The sequence below is a fragment of the Eubalaena glacialis genome, chromosome 17, assembly GCF_028564815.1.
Source record: "Eubalaena glacialis isolate mEubGla1 chromosome 17, mEubGla1.1.hap2.+ XY, whole genome shotgun sequence".
Taxonomy (NCBI): Eukaryota; Metazoa; Chordata; class Mammalia; order Artiodactyla; family Balaenidae; genus Eubalaena; species Eubalaena glacialis.
Genome location: NC_083732.1, coordinates 2,521,274 through 2,538,800, shown reverse-complemented (window position 1 = coordinate 2,538,800; position 17,527 = coordinate 2,521,274). Strand labels below are relative to the sequence as shown.

At 44.7% G+C, this 17,527-nt stretch overlaps 1 protein-coding gene across 4 annotated transcripts in view; it reads left to right on the top strand.

Moving 5' to 3' along the window:
* The first annotated feature begins 15,440 nt into the window (after positions 1 to 15,440).
* The window catches only part of PCMTD1 (protein-L-isoaspartate (D-aspartate) O-methyltransferase domain containing 1), a 62,917-nt gene continuing 60,830 nt past the window's right edge, over positions 15,441 to 17,527 (top strand). For 2 of the 4 annotated variants that reach the window (XM_061171538.1, XM_061171537.1), the window contains exon 1: positions 15,441 to 15,609. The gene's annotated coding sequence lies outside the window, so the exon portion shown is untranslated. The remainder of the gene's footprint in view (positions 15,610 to 17,527) is intronic. The other 2 variants (XM_061171534.1, XM_061171533.1) reach the window with 2 other exon arrangements.

The window sequence follows — 17,527 nt, the reverse complement described above, 5'->3', positions numbered from 1 at the left end:
AGGAAGCTCTCTGGGTAGGGGGATTCTGGCTACACTGGCCTGACAGGATTTCTGCTGAAGGCAGCTAGCAAAGGTTGAGGATGAGGAATTTGATCAGGGTGGGGCTTTCCACTAAACTGAATCAGCAGGATTCTTGCTAAAATTGGACAAAATAAGCCAAGGACAGAGCCCAAGGGCAAGGACCTAGTCAAAACCAGAGCTCCGAGGAGAGAGTCTGGTCCAAGGAGAGAGTCCTTGTCACCATGTAGCTGAGGAGATTTTCCAGAATGTTGAAGTTGATGCCCGGTTTCTTCTTGCAGCTTTTAAGTAAAAAGTGAGAGGAAAGGGAGAAACTGAAGGAAGAACTGTGAAGCAAAAAAGAATCGGGGTTTGATGATTTGGGAGACATTCTACTCAGATTGCAAAAGATGCTAGAAGTAAGAGATTCACTGGCAGGAAAGCATTCTCTGAGAGCAAGCCAGGAGTGTGGCTGGACATCTTTTGCTGTCGGGAAGAGTATTCAAGCACACAGGGGGCTCTTTGAAGAGACCAGGTATTTGACTCGTGGACATCCTCAGCCACCTAAGTGTAAACAAGGAATAGATATGGGCAATCCAGGAAAGATGTGTAGAGAAGCCTCTTGCCTCTAATGGAGTGAATCCCTAAGACATACACGGGAGACTCACACCGTTCTTGGCAGAAACACTGAACTGTGCTGAAATGGACCAGACAGAACAGAATGGAGGAAGGATGCCAAGGGTGTCAGACTCCCCAGATCCTCCGGGCAGGAAACAGGCTGATAAAACTACTCAATCGCAAACCTGCTACCTTTCATGAAAAAAGAAGGATGGCTCCACGTGTGGAGACAGGGAACCAGAGGGTGGGACTACAAGCCCAGAGGACAGTCAGGAATTCGGAGGGTGAATCTGTGAGCCCAGGTGATTATTCCGAGGTCCTGAAACCTAATGGTGGCAACCACAAGTTTGTTGTCTATGTCTGAGTCTGTTTCTGTTTCGTAGGTAAGTTCATTTGTGTCCTATTTTAGATTCGATTTGAAAATGAGAAAAAGACCTAAAGAAACACTTCACTGAAGAGATATACTTGTGGTAAGTAAGCACATAGAAAGATGTCCAGCATCACTACTAGTAGGACAGTTAAAAAAAAATAATGACAATACTAAAGGCCGGTGAGGATGTGGAAAATCTAGTCCTCTGATACATTACCGGTGAGAATGTAAAATGGTACAACCACTCGAAAATAGCCTGGCAGGGACTTCCCTGGTGGCGCAGCGGTTAAGAATCTGCCTGCCAATGCAGGAGACATGGGTTCGAGCCCTGGTCCGGGAAGATCCCACATGCCGTGGAGCAGCTAAGCCCGTACGCCACAACTACTGAGCCTGTGCTCTGGAGCCCGCAAGCCACAACTACTGAAGCCTGCGTGCCGCAACTACTGAAGCCTGCGCTCCAGAGCCCGTGCTCTGCAACAAGAGAAGCCACTGCAGTGAGAAGCCCACGCACCGCAAGGAAGAGTAGCCCCCGCTTGCCGCAACTAGAGAAAGCCTGCGCGCAACAACAAAGACCCAATGCAGTCAAAAATAAATAAATAAATAAATAAATTTATTTTTAAAAAAAGAAAGAAAATAGCCTGGCAAACTCTTAAAAAACTAATCATACACTTACCATATGACCCAGAAATTTTACTTCTGGGTATTTATCCCAAAGAAATGAAAGCTTATGTCTGCAGAAAAATTATGCATAGCATAATTATGCATAACTATGCATACCACTTTTATTTGAAATAGCCCCAAACTGGAAATAATCAGGGTGTCCCTCAATAGATGATGAAAAGTTCAATTAATGGTGGTACATCTGTACCATGGAATGCTAGTCAGCAATGAAAAGGGACACACTATTTTTTTTTTTTTTAATTTATTTATTGGCAGGAGGATTCTCAACCACTGCAGCACCAGAGAAGCCCGGGACACACTATTGATACAGGCAACAACTTGGATGGATATTAAAGACGTTAACCTGATTGAAAAATGCCAATCTCAAAATCTCATATTATTGTATGATTCCACGTTTATAACTTTCTTCACATGACAAAATTATAGGCATGGAAAACAGATTAGTGGTTGTCATGGGTTAGGAATGGTGGGGAAGGGTGGATGTGATTATAAAGGGGTAATAGATGGGAGAGCTTTGTGATGATAGAATCGTCCTGTGTCTTGACTGCAGTAGTGATTACAGGAATCTACACATGTAGTAAGATTACCTAGAGTTCTACATACAGAAGTCATGTCAGCAAGATGGTAGACTAGGACCTCCCGGCCCTCCTTCCCCCAGAAGAACAATGAACAACTACCCATGGAAGAAAGAAAGTAGCTCTGGGAAAGTTCCAGAGTACAATTAAAATGCTGCAGCGACCCGGTGGAGCATAAAAACCAAGGATGGCTGCACAGAAAAGCGTAGGGAGCATTTTACCTGCGTCGGCCTCTTCCTGCAGACTGCACAGCTGAGTGCAGAGTGGGACCCCCTCGGCTGCAGCCTCCCTCTGGGGGGAAAAAGGAGACCAGGAGGGCCTCCACAGTCTGCTGATGCGGATCGAGGGGCCGAAGACCCCACCTTCCCTCTATGGAGCCACCTCTGCCCCCGTGGCCCCTGCCCAGCTGGAGGCGCCCCTGAGACCCTCTCACCGCACATGCCCCAGAGTCCATGCCTCCGCATCCCTGGACGTGTCGCGGTGTGACCCCCCCCCCCCAGCAGGCACCCTCACACCTACTGCAGGGGAAGGTCTTTCCCACCCAAGCCAGTCCGTCAAGTCTGGAAGGGGCCACCGTACACCCACCAAGGCTGCAAGGAACACACAAAATCAAAGAAATGTGACACTGCCAAAGGAACACTAAATTTCTAGTAACCAACCCCGAAGAAATGGAGATCTACAAATTGCCCAACAAAGAATTCAAAGTAAGTGTTTTAAATAAGTTCAGTGAGAACACTGATAGACAATGAGATCAGGAAGACAATCCATGAACAAAACAAGAAGTTCAACAAAGAGAGAGAAATCATTCAGAAGAACCAAAGGACGGTTCTGGAGCTGAAGAATTCAATGAATGAAATGAAAAATGCAACAGAGAGCTTCAGACTGGATCAAGCAGAAGAGTGCATACTGCACCAATGTCAAGCTCTCTGGTTTTTTTGCTTTTTTTGTTTTGTTTTGTTTTGGCTGTACAGTGTGGCTTGCTGTACGGGATCAAACCAGGGATCAAACCCAGGCCTCCACAGTGAAAGCGTCTAAACCTAACCACTAGGCCACCAGAGAACTCCCAAGCTCTTGGTTTTGATATCGTATTATAAACACATCAGATATTAAACTGGGTAAAGGTACATGGGAACTCTGTGTACTATCTTTATCATTTCCTGTGGATCTATAATTATTTCCAAAAAAAAAGTTAAGAAAAGGAACAGGTTGAAATGTATTCAAATAACAGAATGATTAAGAATTTAAGATAATAGAAATATATTGAAGAAGGAATATTTTTTCTTACTAATAAGGAAAACAAAAGTAGCCTTCAGAAGAAAAATGACAACAAAAAATTTGTAATCAAGCAAAATGACAACACGGGATGATTTTGAGAACATGGTAGATTATAACAAAGAAGCACTAAGTTAAACATTTCTTCTTAAGTGGTCACTAAGTGTTTCTGGGGTGAGCAGTATTTGCAGAGCCCTAGTAACAGCTGGGCTGAGGTAGTGACCTTCTGGCACCATCAGACCACAGCCACCAGCCCCCTGGGCAAGCTTCCCAAGATCACACTGAGAGGAGAAAAACAATATGAACCAATGTGAAGAATTGAAAACTTGGTAAGGATGGACAAAATGTGCACAACAGCAGAATCCAGTCCAACTGACAGGTAGGTAAGAACACCATGTAGGTTATAAAGAGGTGAAAAATAGCTCCAAGACAGTGACTAGGGCTAGAATCTGATAACCCAGAAGGGCGTGTTATGGTTTTCTATTGAAACATAAAGTTTCTCTCTACAGTCAAAACAAATGGTTAATTTCTTCAACAGGAATGCTAATGACCATTAATGCATATGCATGAATTAGCTTAGTTTTTATTTATTTATTTATTTTTCTCCTGACTACTAGTTACGTTAGGGGCTAGGCAATACATATATATTTATGAAGTGTGCATTTGTTTTATGACTATTATTTTTAACTGTTAATGTTCTCAAACTCAAAGGATCTTGAATCGTATTTTGGATTTTTTTCTTGTCTGCTGTTGATTCTCTTGTTTAGTGACAAACAAAACTTTAAACCCTCTTATCTTTTTTTTATATATATTTTTAATTAATTCATTAATTAATTTATTTATTTTTGGCTGCGTTGGGTCTTCGTTGCTGTGCGTGGGCTTTCTCTAGTTGCAGAGAGCAGGGGCTACTCTTTGTTGCAGTGTGTGGGCTTCTCATTGCAGTGGCTTCTCTTGTTGTGGAGCATGGGCTTCAGGCGCACAGGCTTCAGTAGTTGTGGCACGTGGGCTCAGTAGTTGTGGCTCGTGGGCTGTAGAGCGCAGGCTCAGTAGTTGTGGCACACGGGCTTAGTTGCTCCACGGCACATGGGATCTTCCTGGACCAGGACTCGAACCTGTGTCCCCTGTGTTGGCAGGAGGATTCTTAACCACTGCACCACCAGGGAAGTCCCTAAACCCTCTTACCTTGACTCTAAGAACTGGGACTAGGGACCTCAGAGAGTCACTTTTACTAGAGCTGTGGTTAAGCACGAGGGAAGTGGCAAAGAACTCATCCGCCTACTTGAGAGTACATTTTTCAGCTTCATAACACAACAATAAATAGGCCCCTTGGCTTCTTGCTTGAATAGCTAGCAGTGAGAGTTTTCACACTCATATTCTGCTCTTTTCTTCTCGGAAAATGGGAAGATTACCCACCCCTGCCCTTGCCAATAGATTGAGCCGTATGAATAGTCCTGGCCAGCAAGTTGGATCATTTATTTGCTGGCATGAGACACCTTAAGAGCTCTCTTTTCCCGTTGTAAAGGTCGTGGAAAGCACACGTTAATATGGTGGGGTCTGGAACCCTGAGCCAACCCACGGGGACAGTGGCCTAGAGTTCACCAGATAAACTTGTGTCAGGGGAAACCACTGCAACTTTGTGTTGTTACAGAGGCAGAATCTAGCCTGTGCAGACGGTAGCTGAGAGTTTTGTATCAGGGAGCCATGCAGTGTATCATCCAAACCTGCACACTTGAGAGTAAAAGGACGCACTGTTAATAATCACGACAGGACAGCAGTCATCAACTGGGACTGCCATGAGCAGACCAGGATGGATGGTCACCTTCAGTCTGTGGGCTGAGAATATCTGACCGCCAGACAGCTGTCCAGTACTACTCTCCAGTGGTATGTTGGAATGCAGTTAAAACCACAGCAGACTGTGCAATTTTAGAGCCTAAGTCAATACAGTCAAATATTTTTTCCTAGTCAAATGAATTTTGAGTGTGAGTTCGTAACCTACGGAACCAATGAGAAATTTCAGTTTGAATTATACTTTCAGGTCTCCTATGTCCATAATGATTAAACATCCTGGGTTCTTGTGTGAGGTCAAACCCTCGAGGAGGCTCTCCTGGCCTGGAGCCATCAACTCACAGTAGTTACTGCTGAGATGCCCATTGTCCCACCTGGTGTAGACCCTTTGCTTCTGGAGGTCCTACTGAGTCCATTCTACCCTACGGGCGTGAGATAATGTAGTGCAACTGGAAACTCCAAGTCTAAAAGTCCAGCCTCTCTAGCTATACTGTGCATCCATTTTCTCCGAGGTCTCGCCCCTGGCTTGGTAAACAGGTTTTTTTTTGTTTTGCTGCTCATTGGACGCAGGGTCATCTGTTTCATTCCCATGTGGGGAGGCAGGCCTTGGGGCATAATTATGCTAACAAAGTCAGCTTTCTGTCCTGCCAACTTCACCTCTCCCACAAGGCAAGCAGCCACATGTCTTGCCTACCTGCTCAAGCAGATCAAGGGAAAAGGAAAAGATGCAGAATCAAAATATAAACTTGTGTCAGAGATGTATTTCATATTTCAGCCTTTTAATTAGAAATTGAAGGAAGCTAAGAAGACAGAAAGCCCTCCCCCTGTACCATTCAGTGGCGGTTTACCGCTGAGGCCAAAGTCTGTGATTAGAACATCGTTAGTTAATTCCTTTGTAAGAATTCTGCATTTTTTAGAGAGTTGTCTAAGTAAAAATACTCCTGGAGGGAAACCAAGCTGGTTTTGTATATGAAGCATCTTGGCGTGAATCCCTCATCATCAGTTCTTTCCAACATGGTGCTAGTCCTGGGTCCAGCAGGACACATTGCAGAGAGGCAGAGGGAATGCTGGTGGGGAAGGTGGGGATGAGACCACAGAGGGGCCAGGCAGCGTGACGGCACCGGGCAGAGGAGGAGAGCTGATGTGTTGCTCATGCTAAGTGCTGGTTTATAGCTGGTCCTGGCAGGGGAGCTGCGTGATCCAAGCACCTGTGCTCTTGGACCGCCTCTGTCACTTAACCGTGACCTTCAAATTGAGCTACACTGAACACTCTTCCAGAGTGTTTGGGGTGGACCAGACTCTGTAAATATCTCTTTGGAAAAGCATAGACTTTAAGTCACATTCTGATTTATCCCACATTTTTGCTAAAAGGAAGGGTGTTGATGATTATTTAGGCCAAGGCTTTGTTTTAGGATTTTTCATTTAAATTCTCTGTTCTGCCCTAATAATGAATTTGTTGACACAACCCCTATTTTTAGTATTATTTTTAGCAAACTATTCCATTTAATGGGATTTTAAAAAAAACACTCTATTTGAAGGCCAGTTGGTTCTGGTCAATTCCTCCTAATTACTGTGTTCAAGATTATCAACCCATTTAGAGCAGGAAGAATCTATCAATACTAGTTATCACTTCAGTGCCTGCACTCATTACTATGGTTCAGTTATCTGATCAATAAAGACAGGCTTATTGACCAAGGAATTTATCATCTTCATCTCAGAATTCAGCCATAGCTTAAGCACGTGCCACACACACACACACACACACACACACACACACACTTCATTTACACCATGACTCACTGAGGCAAACTCTCAGATAGATGATAGCAAACTCTTATAGCAATTGTTATGTACAGTATAGTTTTTAGCTCTGAGATAAGGCACTGGAGTCAACGGCACATAAATAAGACGAACGTGGCTCCTCATTGCTTCATGAATCTAGACCGCAAGCCCAGTTGCAGTTTACCTGCCAGACTTAGTCCCGTTATCCACTTGTACCCTATGTTCTAGATAAATGAGATTAATCTCTGCTCTTTGAAAGCGCACCGTGAACGACCTATTTCACTGTTACTCTGTGCTATCCCCTTTCCTAAAATGACCATTCTCATCACCTTTCCAATGCAAAAATTCTATCTAAATTTTGGATCATGATTCAAATTTGACTTCTGTCATGGAGCACTTCCACGAAGCAATAGCATCTTATTTTTACCCTTTTTGTTATGTCATGCATCACTTTCTTCCTTGCATTATTTGAATACAAGTTTATTAAGAAAGCAACGACGGGGCTTCCCTGGTGGCGCAGTGGTTGAGAATCTGCCTGCTAATGCAGGGGACACGGGTTCGAGCCCTAGTCTGGGAAGATCCCACATGCCGCAGAGCAGCTGGGCCCGTGAGCCACAATTACTGAGCCTGCGCGTCTGGAGCCTGTGCTCCGCAACAAGAGAGGCTGCGATAGTGAGAGGCCCGCGCACCGCGATGAAGAGTGGCCTCCGCTTGCCACAACTAGAGAAAGCCCTCGCACAGAAACGAAGACCCAACACAGCCATAAATAAATAAATTAATTAATTAAAAAAAAAAAAAAAGAAAGCAACGACGTCACATTTTGCTCCATATCTTGAACATCTATCACAGTTTCTCAGAAAATGGTCATTAAATTTTTAATAGATTCTTTAAAAATTAATTTAAAATTTAGTTACATATAAATTAAAAAAAAATTAAATCTATAGTTTCAATGCATCTAATTTACAAGCAGTATCCCTAGTGAAGGGAAAGCATCACTATAGATTTAAAAACATATTAATTTTAGAGTTGAAGTCACTATTTACTGCAGACAATGAAGTAGAAATGCTTATTTTCCTAAAAGAAATTCCTTTTTTGTTGATAATTTTTATATTTCCTTTTACTGGAAGAACTTCCAGTATCCTATCAATATTAAATCTACTGTAATTGCAAAGTTACAGTTAATACTCAATCCATCTGTAAAACATGAGGAGCTGACCAAGTGCCTTCTAAGGTAATGGTTAGTTCTGAAATTCTTTATACTATTGTCCCATAATTTCCTCTATCTGTTTATGTACAGCTGCACTAAAATATGAGCTCTAAGAAGGCAGGGTCTTTTCCAACTATTACCTGCTGTATCTCCTTGCCCAGCAGAGCTCACATCCTAATAAACACTTGTTGAATGAATGAGTGCATCACTTAACCAGACTATTTGTCTCTCTCCCGCAGAGGTTTATAGACTATGAAAATTCTACTGATGCTTTTTTGGTAGAGCCCCTCCCGTGGGCCACTGTGCTAGGCCCTAGGCCTCTTTTAAGCTTCTCACAATCTATGTGGAGAGGCCTGTCAACACCATAAATTAAATGTGAACACAGCTGTAAGAGCCGTTAAAAATAATATGGGAATGATAATTCAAAAGGATTAGAAGAATCAATTAATTTGGCCTATATGAATTTTACTAAATGGAGAGTGGGAGGCTTTTCCTTTCCTCCCCTCCCCTCCCCCTCCTCCTCCTCCTCCTTAGCACAAATGTAATATATATATATATTTTATAGAATATAATTCTCATAGTACCAAGGAATAGGAAGTATGAAAATGGGTACACTTCCAGTATTTTTCTCCTTCTCAGTCATTCATAAAAGACTAATCTTGGGAATTTCCTGGTGGTCCAGTGGTTAGGACTCTGCGCTTTCACTGCTGGGGCCGGGGTTCAATCCCTGTTCAGGGAACTAAGACCCACAAGAAGCGGGAGTGGCCCCAAAACAAACAAACAAAAAACCTAATCTTATCAAATTTGAAGGTTACATGCCATTACTTTTCAAGTTTATAACAGAAGTTTGCCCATAGGCAGCTCTCTGGAAAAAGCCTTGATAGGAAAAAAAAAAAAAAAAAAAAAAAAAATCTAAAGGTGGATCTGAAGCCAGATGCAAGATGGTTAGATTTCTCTTCTCTTAAATGTTAATGATCTCTGAAAATGGAATAACTTCCTCTTTCCATTTACTAGCGCCTGAATGCCCACAGTAGAAAAGATGGTGAAGACGTGGAGAAAGGAGGAGAGGAAGAGGCTGAAAGTTTTCGTGGAAATAGAGTATCTTAAATGCTATTTTTGTCAATAAAAATATCTTCATTATATCTATTATGTTAGTAGCTTAAAATATATAAACCTATGATAAATAGTTAGCTTATTAGGGCAATTTCTTCCTTAAGCTGTTATTCTAATGAAAAAGGAAACCACATAATCATATTTGAGTTCCAGAAAAAAGCCTGTTTTGCAAAATTTGAAACAAAGATATAATGTAAATATTTGTCTTAGGGAAATGATTTTAACTTCTTGTACTTTTAATCTGTCAGAGAGGGGGCGAAATCTGACATGTGGAGGGAACACACGTTCCAGGGTAAGAGAAAAAGTAGGCAAAGATAACTATACAATCATTAAACAATTATTTCAATTAAGAAAATTATTTTATTTATTTTATTTTTGGCTGCGTTGGGTCTTCGTTGCTGCGCGCGGGCTTTCTCTAGTTGCCGCGAGCAGGGGCTACCCTTTGTCGCGGTGCGCGGGCTTCTCATTGCAGTGGCTTCTCTTGTTTCAGCGCATGGGCTCTAGGTGCGCAGGCTTCAGTAGTTGCGGCACGCGGGCTCAGTAGTTGTGGCTCGCGGCTCTAGAGCGCAGGCTCAGTAGTTGTGGCGCACGGGCTTAGTTGCTCCGCGGCATGTGGGATGTTCCCGGACCAGGGCTCGAACCGGTGTCGCCTGCATTGGCAGGCGGATTCTTAACCACTGCGCCACCAGGGGAGCCCTTCAATTGTTTAGGATGAAGCAATTAAAGTTATGTCATCACTTCAAAATAGTTGTTTCATCTATTTAAGTGTATATAATAATACACTATCGAATTCATCAACATTTTTGACCCATGAGATAAAAACATATGAACATAAATATAGCAACCTCTCAAATCTTTTTATAAATGAAATTTTCTCTTTAACATGGCTGGCCCTTGTCCTTTTTTTTTCTTATTCTTATTTTCACTGAATCTCTATCAATTTACTTATTAATAAAATGGATATTATACATCACTTTGAAAACCATCTGGCCAATTTAATATTACATGGTATACAATTACAGTCTTAGGCAAATTCAACAAGATAAGTAACCTTAAGACTTCTCAATTTAGGTGATCAAAGGGGCTATCTGCATAGCTTCTTTGAGTATAAAGACTTCTAAGCCAACAGAAAAGAGAAAAAGAGTTGATGTAGGAATCAGTAGTCCATTATCAGGTAAGTTATTTTCAAGTAAATCCTGAAAAAGGGAGAAATGAGGCCTAAAATAGTCATTTAAATGTCTGATATTTTTGTGTATTGTCAGATAGAATAAAAGAGATCTATATATAAAAACAGTGTAACACAAATAGATGTATATTATGGCTTAATATTATTAGAGATTAAATTTCCAATTAAAATTCATTTCTAATTGAATATAGTCTGCACAAACAGGTTTCATTCTTAATGTTAAATAGAGCAGAAATTTTGGAAGTATCCACTCAAAGAATAGGGTCAAGTGACTTTGGGAAAGTATAATTTTATTTTTAATTGCACATACAATTCCTTTATTACTTAGATTTCAATGGTTACTGAATTTGAGAAGCTAAAAGCAACTTTTCTGCTTTTCAGTGTTTTGCTGTAAATACTTCCAGTGGAGGGAGGTGGTTAGACACAGCAAGGTATGTGTTTTTACATTTGTTGTTTGGTCTCAGAAGAATTGAATTCTTTGCTGTTCCAGGTTGGTTTTTTAAGACTCTTACTATAAAATAACTTTACATAAACTTTGTCATAGTTTTTTTGTTGTTGTTTGTTTTTAACATATTAAGAAGTTTCAGAAAATACTGTATAGCTTTGAAATGCTGGGAAACTAATGGAGTCTGCAGATCAACGTGGCATTCTGGGTGGGTAGTTCAGAGGGAAAAAAAATAAAGAAGAGTCACTAAAGGTTCAGGCCCACAGAAGCAGCAGTGGTGCACAATTCCAGGCAATTTTCCCACAGGGGAAGGGTTGCTTGAGCAGTCTTTCCCTTCACACCCGCCAACACGAATAGCATCTTTGAATGTGAAAAATATCAACAAAACAACATCGTATTGTGCTCAAAGGATCAAGAAAGGCTTATAAAGGAAGAAACACTGGGGAAGGTCCATGAACAATGAGTACAATTTCCTTACTAGGAGATGATTTATAGCCACTGGGAATACCAGGAATGGAGTATTTTCACCGAAGCAAGCCTGTTTTCCACCCAGTTTCATATCTATGAATTATGTATACTTTAGAAAAAAGATGTACTGAAAAAGTCTATTTTCAAACTTTTAGCACTGATCAGAATCGCCCAGAGGACTTGTTAAATTGGGGTTGGGCCCCTTGGATTTGCACTTCTGGTGAGTTTCCTTATGATTTGATGCCTCTGGGCCCAGACTGAGGCAGGAAATAGACGGGGCCCCGGGGCAAATGGCTGGAGTTCGTTCCCTGTGGACCGATACTCCGAGGAGAAGAGCAGGACAATTGAGAGCGGAGGCTGGGCCCTGTCAAGATAGAAGGTAAGAGACCACATATTCCCCTTTCTCGAAGTCAGGAGACCTCCCCGACTACACACGCCCAACAAGGCTCCTTGGAGGTCAAAAGGGGAGTGATGCTAAGTGGCCCATAGGCCTCTTCAGTAGAATCCATCTTGGCTAAGAGATGTGCGCGCACACGTGGAGAAATCCTGAGATAAACCAAATACAGACTCAGAATCAGGCAAATCAAAATGATTGGCCAAAGACCAGCAGAAATGCCCCATAAAAGTGATTCACGAGGACACGACTCTCTCTGAGTCCGCCCGTGTGTCTCTCCACACGTACTGTACTCTTTTTTTTCTCCTAATAAATACTTCACTTGTTTCACTACTTTCTGTCTTTGTGGGAATTCTTTTTCTGCAAAGCTGTAGGGCCAGGGCCTTGTCGCTGACCTTTGGTCTAGAGGCTGGGATTCGGTGCTCTCACTGCCGTGACCCGACCTCAGTCACTGGCCAGGAACTGAAACCCAGCTTCAAGCCGCTGCAGGCTGAGGCCACCCGAGATCAAGGCCACATTTTGAGAACCGCTGAATTAAAGTCTGTTTCACTTTTCTTCTAGAGGATAGCTACTTTTATGTTGTCATAGAGAAATCCTAAATTTTGACTTTAATGTTTCTCAGTACGCGGAATGATCTTAAGTGATCACAGTGGGATGCAACACCAAGGAGACACCTTGTAATAAAACAAAGTGCTAATGGCTATAAACAAAGGTTGTCACGAAGTTAAAAGATTCCCTTTCATCTCTGTCAGCTCTGAGACTGCTTTGTATTTCCTCGATTTGTAAATTATATAGATATTACTTCTCTGGAATGTAGGGTCTGAAGTTTTCTCCTTCATTTTCAAATTCTAGTCCTACTCTAGAAACATTACCATCTTCCCAAAAAACCAAATTTATGTTTCTTAAAATCAGTAAGGAAATGCCGTTGTGCGGCCCTTGTTTTTCAAACAGAAAAGTAAGTACAGTGAAACTAATTCTCTTTTATTAGAGAGGAGATATTTATTTTTATTTTTTTGTGGGGCGGGGAAGGAGGCGATGGACTTGTAACTGTACTGAAAATAGTACAAGGAAATTTAGTTGCAGAACAAAACAGTTCCATATTTAGTAGGATTTAGTCCTGGATTTTCCCCAGACATTGCAGGTCAAATGAAAGATACAAGGAAATTCTTTCAGGCCTCAGACCAGACTTGGCACTCACTATGACCCATAACCAAGGCCCATTATGCAACAGAGGTGTTTGCAAATAACTAGGTGATTTAAGGTTAATCTGGGCAACACACGAAGACCGCCAATCCTGAGGCTGAAGAGAACATGCAACAACTCTTGCCATGTCTTTGGGAAATGTGAACTCCAGGATGGTGACAGTAGTTTGTATTCTGAATTTGGTTTAGTTTAATAAGCATTTGCTGAATGCCCTGCCAACTACACACTGGCATTCGCCATCTACCTTTACAAGGATTAAATCATGAGCCGCTGCAGCTGCTGACCTTCAACACTCCCTGAAAGGAGCTCAGGGTGGAGATGAGGAATGAGGCGCTCTGTGCTCCGGGAAAAACTGGCGGAACAGGCTTTCAGACAGTCAGATATTCTCAGAAGATTTTATGAGCCCAATTCTTGCATCTCCTCACACCTAGAAAAGCACTAAAAGCATAAACAGTGACATCAGCTCGTGACTAGCAGCCAGCCTCTGCCAAAACGTGTGTGCACCCCCTTCACTAAAGTCCTGTATAACACTGACCGTCCCCTACCTCTTCGGGGCAGTTTCTCAGAGCTATCTGAGAAGCTGTCTCCCAGGCTGTAGTCCTGATCTTACCCCAAATAAAACTTAACTCACAACTCTCACTTTGTGCATTTGTTTTCAGTCGACAGCCTTCTGCGTGCAAATAACAGAGCATTTCTGATATTACAAGGCTCCTGCCTACACAGGATTCTGTATTCATGAAGTATGCACTCTGGCTATTTTCTGCTTAATATTAAAACTGAAGCAACCTGGTGTGAAGAATTAAGTTACTGCAGCAAGTGTTACTTTCCTGTTGCCAGGACCACACTCGCTGCAACACTGGACCAAGAGCTCTAGGAATAAATTGTCTTATGGGCATCTAGATTAATCAAAGTCTAAACAAATCTCTAACTAATTCTGGATGATGGGATAATTTAAAATTATATCAGCCATTCAACAACTGCAGAGGACCAGCACCCAGGAGACCCTGTACTGGGTGCTGGAGAGCAGCAGGGAACACCATGGGCCTGCGCCCAGACTTTGTGGATTACACATCAGTAGGAAGGCACACACTCACCAGAAGTAAATTATGCACGAGAAGTGCTAAATGCAGGCGTAATCAGAAATGGTCTGAAGGTGGAGAACCCCAGGAAGACACTGAGCTGTCGGCCGATTTGCTGTTGAATCACTCACCCACAAGAACAGCACTTGGTCCTGTTTGCTAACTACATCCTTACTGGTAGTCTTACTAAAAATGACATGTGGTCAAGTTTAATGCAGTTGCGGAAGAAGAAAAAAAAAAAGTCTAGAACTCTGAAAAATTCCTATTGCAGAATGGGGAAAGTAAAGAAAATGCATAAAGAAATGAAGGGGAGAAAAGAGGGAAAATGCTGTGGCAGGTGATTCATGATTTCAGCTATTTTCCTAACTTGACCATTTTTACTTATTTAGCTTATGGTAGGAGACTTTCGGGTGCAAAAATTCCTGCTTGGGAATTTCAGAAAGCGAACCCTTTAAGACTGTTCCGTGACCCCATCACGGTGAGTACACAGTTAGGGCCCGGGACCAGGAATGCAGGGGTCAAGGGCACCGCAGACGGAGAGACTGCAGGAGGAGCGGAGCGGCCGCCGGACCTGCATTCACACTCCATTCACTGCAAACACAGTTGCTGAACTGAACGCCGACCAGCTCTTAGCAACTCTGCTCCGTCTGCGAGCTCCTCCCTAGGGACCTCGGCTCTGACCTCGCTTGCAGGGTTTCCGCCAACAGTATCTGATTTAACCGCTTTTGCACACAGCCAGCCACGGTGGGAAGCAGCACGGCATCCAGGGCGCTCTAACTGTTCACCCGCGGAGGCAGCCCGCGCACAGGGTCCGCACGTCTGCAAGGCCGGCAGCCGCGGGCAGACCCCTCCCACCGGGCAGCCCTCGGCCCCGCCTCCTCTCCCGGCACCGCCCGAGGGGGTGGAAGCCGCCCACCGTGACGGACGGACAGGCGCCCACACGCCGCCGGGCACCGCGGAGCAGCACCAGCTCATCAACCAGCCCCAGCTCCAGAAACAGCCGCCCCACACAGGGGGCGGGGGCGGGGGCGGGAGGGCAGCGGCGGCGGCTACGCGGCGGCTGCTCTCGCGGGATCTCTCTCTGACTCCGTGTCTTCGGGCCCCATCGAGACCTCGCGTGGTTTGGGCTAGGGGCGGGGCGAGCCGAGGGGCGGAGTCGGATGGGGCGTCCCCGGGCCTTGTTGACTTCAGCGCCCTCGCGGCGGCCCTCGCGCCCGCCGCCGTCCGCGCATGCCCGGTCCCCGCCGGCTCGGAGGCCGCGGCGCTCGGGCTTCCCCAACCAGCGTCCGGGCCCCGCCCCTCCCCCCGGCGGCGGCGGCGGCGGTGGCGGCGGACGTGTTGTTTTGGCGGCGGCGCCGGCTGCCGCGGAGCCAGCCGAGTCCCAGCGCCTCACCTGCGCCCGCTGCGGCGGGCCCACCGACCGCCTCGCCACAGGTAAGGCCGTCGCCCCGGGCTGGGGGCTGGGTCGGGGGCCAAGGGGCCGGAAGGGCCGAAGGGGGCCGAGGGATTGAGGGAGTCAGGGGGTGGTCGGGGGCCGGGAGGGAGGGAGGTCGGGGCCGGGCGGCCGAGGGGGCGGGGGGAGGCTGGGCCCGGGGGTGGAGGCGGGTCTGGGGCCGGGAGGTCGGAAGGGCCGGGGGTCGGGGCCGGCGGCTGAGGGTTCGAGGGGGCCTGGGGGCTGAGGGGAGGCTGGGGGCCGCGGGGTCCAAGGAGGCGGAAGGGCCGGGGGGCCGGGCCCGGGCCCCGCCGCCGCCGCCGCCGCCGCGACTTTGTTGTTGTCGGCTTCGGAGGAGGCGGACCTGCCCGCGGCGCCTCGCGCGGCCTCGGCGCTGCGGCTGGAGGGGGTCTCGGGGGCTGGAGCGGCGCCGCCTTTTCTCGTTTTCGGGTCTCGGTTGGGCGGTTACTGCTGTAGAGTGCGGGCTCGTCCACCGCCGGAGTAGAGGGGACCCAGGCGTGGAACCGCACGGGGAGAAATTTTGCGAATCCAATTATTTTTTTGTTTGTTTGTTCCCCACTTCCAGAACTGTGTTTCCATCTGTCCTCTTCTTAAAATTTAGAGATCCTAACTGTGTTTTTTAAATTACACATTGGCATCCTTTGGGTACGGAGGAGGAAGTACGGTCTTCCCGATAGTTTTTGCTCGCAGTTTGTTATGTATCATTGTTGCAGAAGTACTATGTGCTCTTTAAGGAAACACGGCGCAGCCGCACAGTGACGAAGTGTCCCCCCCCCCCCCCCGCGCCGGCCTCCCACCCATCTCCCTCCCGCTTACTGCCCCGGGGAACCAGTCTGCAAGTGTGGTGTTTAGCCATTGAGGATTTGTCTGTGCGTGTAATAAATATGGTTTAAAAACACGGTTGTCACGTTATTGTAAATCGACTATACTTCAATAAAACCAAAACAAAAAACAAAATTGGGCTCATATATAGTATATAGTTCTTATTGGCCAGTTCTACTCATGATTGTTTCTCCATTTTATGACATACCTCATTCTTTTAAAAACCTACAGAGCTCTATTCTTTTAATCGATGAACATTGTCGTCCATAGTTCTGTAATCTTTTAGCTTTTAGTTAGCTTTTAATAACGTCTACAAACTAATGTTTTGAAACATAATGTGGTAGAACTTTCAGAATGTCTGCCAGTTGGGGATACTTACATATTAGGAAGTTGAGTAATATGTTTACATAGAGCTTAATGGTAGCTTACAGGAGGCCTGGGTGACTTCATAAAGCAGGTTACTAAAATACTTCATTTTTTGTTTTTTTAAGTGCATTTTTCAGAGTAAACTTAAATTCCATATGCTCAGTTGAAAAGAGATTCAGTCCCTCAAATGTGAACTGGCCCCTGTGTGATGAGGTAAAGGTAGGAGGCCAGTGGCCCGCAAGTTTGTGTCTCAGGCAGGTACACCATAGGGAGTAAGCTGTTAAGTGGAGGGATGATAGCAGCTGCTTACTATTCAAGAGGACGGGAAACTAGGGAATCTCTACTACACTTGATATTTCTGCGTGCAGAAGAACTGGAGGCTTTGTTGATCTAATCACCGCCTTGTATCTATTAAAAATGTGCTGTGCGTTCATCTTGGTGCTGGCTTCCAGGGAAATCAGAACTGAGTAAGGTACTCACAGAGAACCATCTGGTTCTCAACATGTATAGCCTGAAATCTGAGGCCCAGTTGTGCAGCATTTTATTATTTGGGAAACTGTGTTTAGAAGGAATCAAAAACATCCGTAGCATTTTTAGTTATCCTTGTTGGTAATAGAATGCTCTTTCTTATGTATTTCTCATAATATAGGTGGCAGTCTCGCCATTCTATGAATTTTTAAACAGCGGCTCTGAGAGATTAAACTGGTGAAG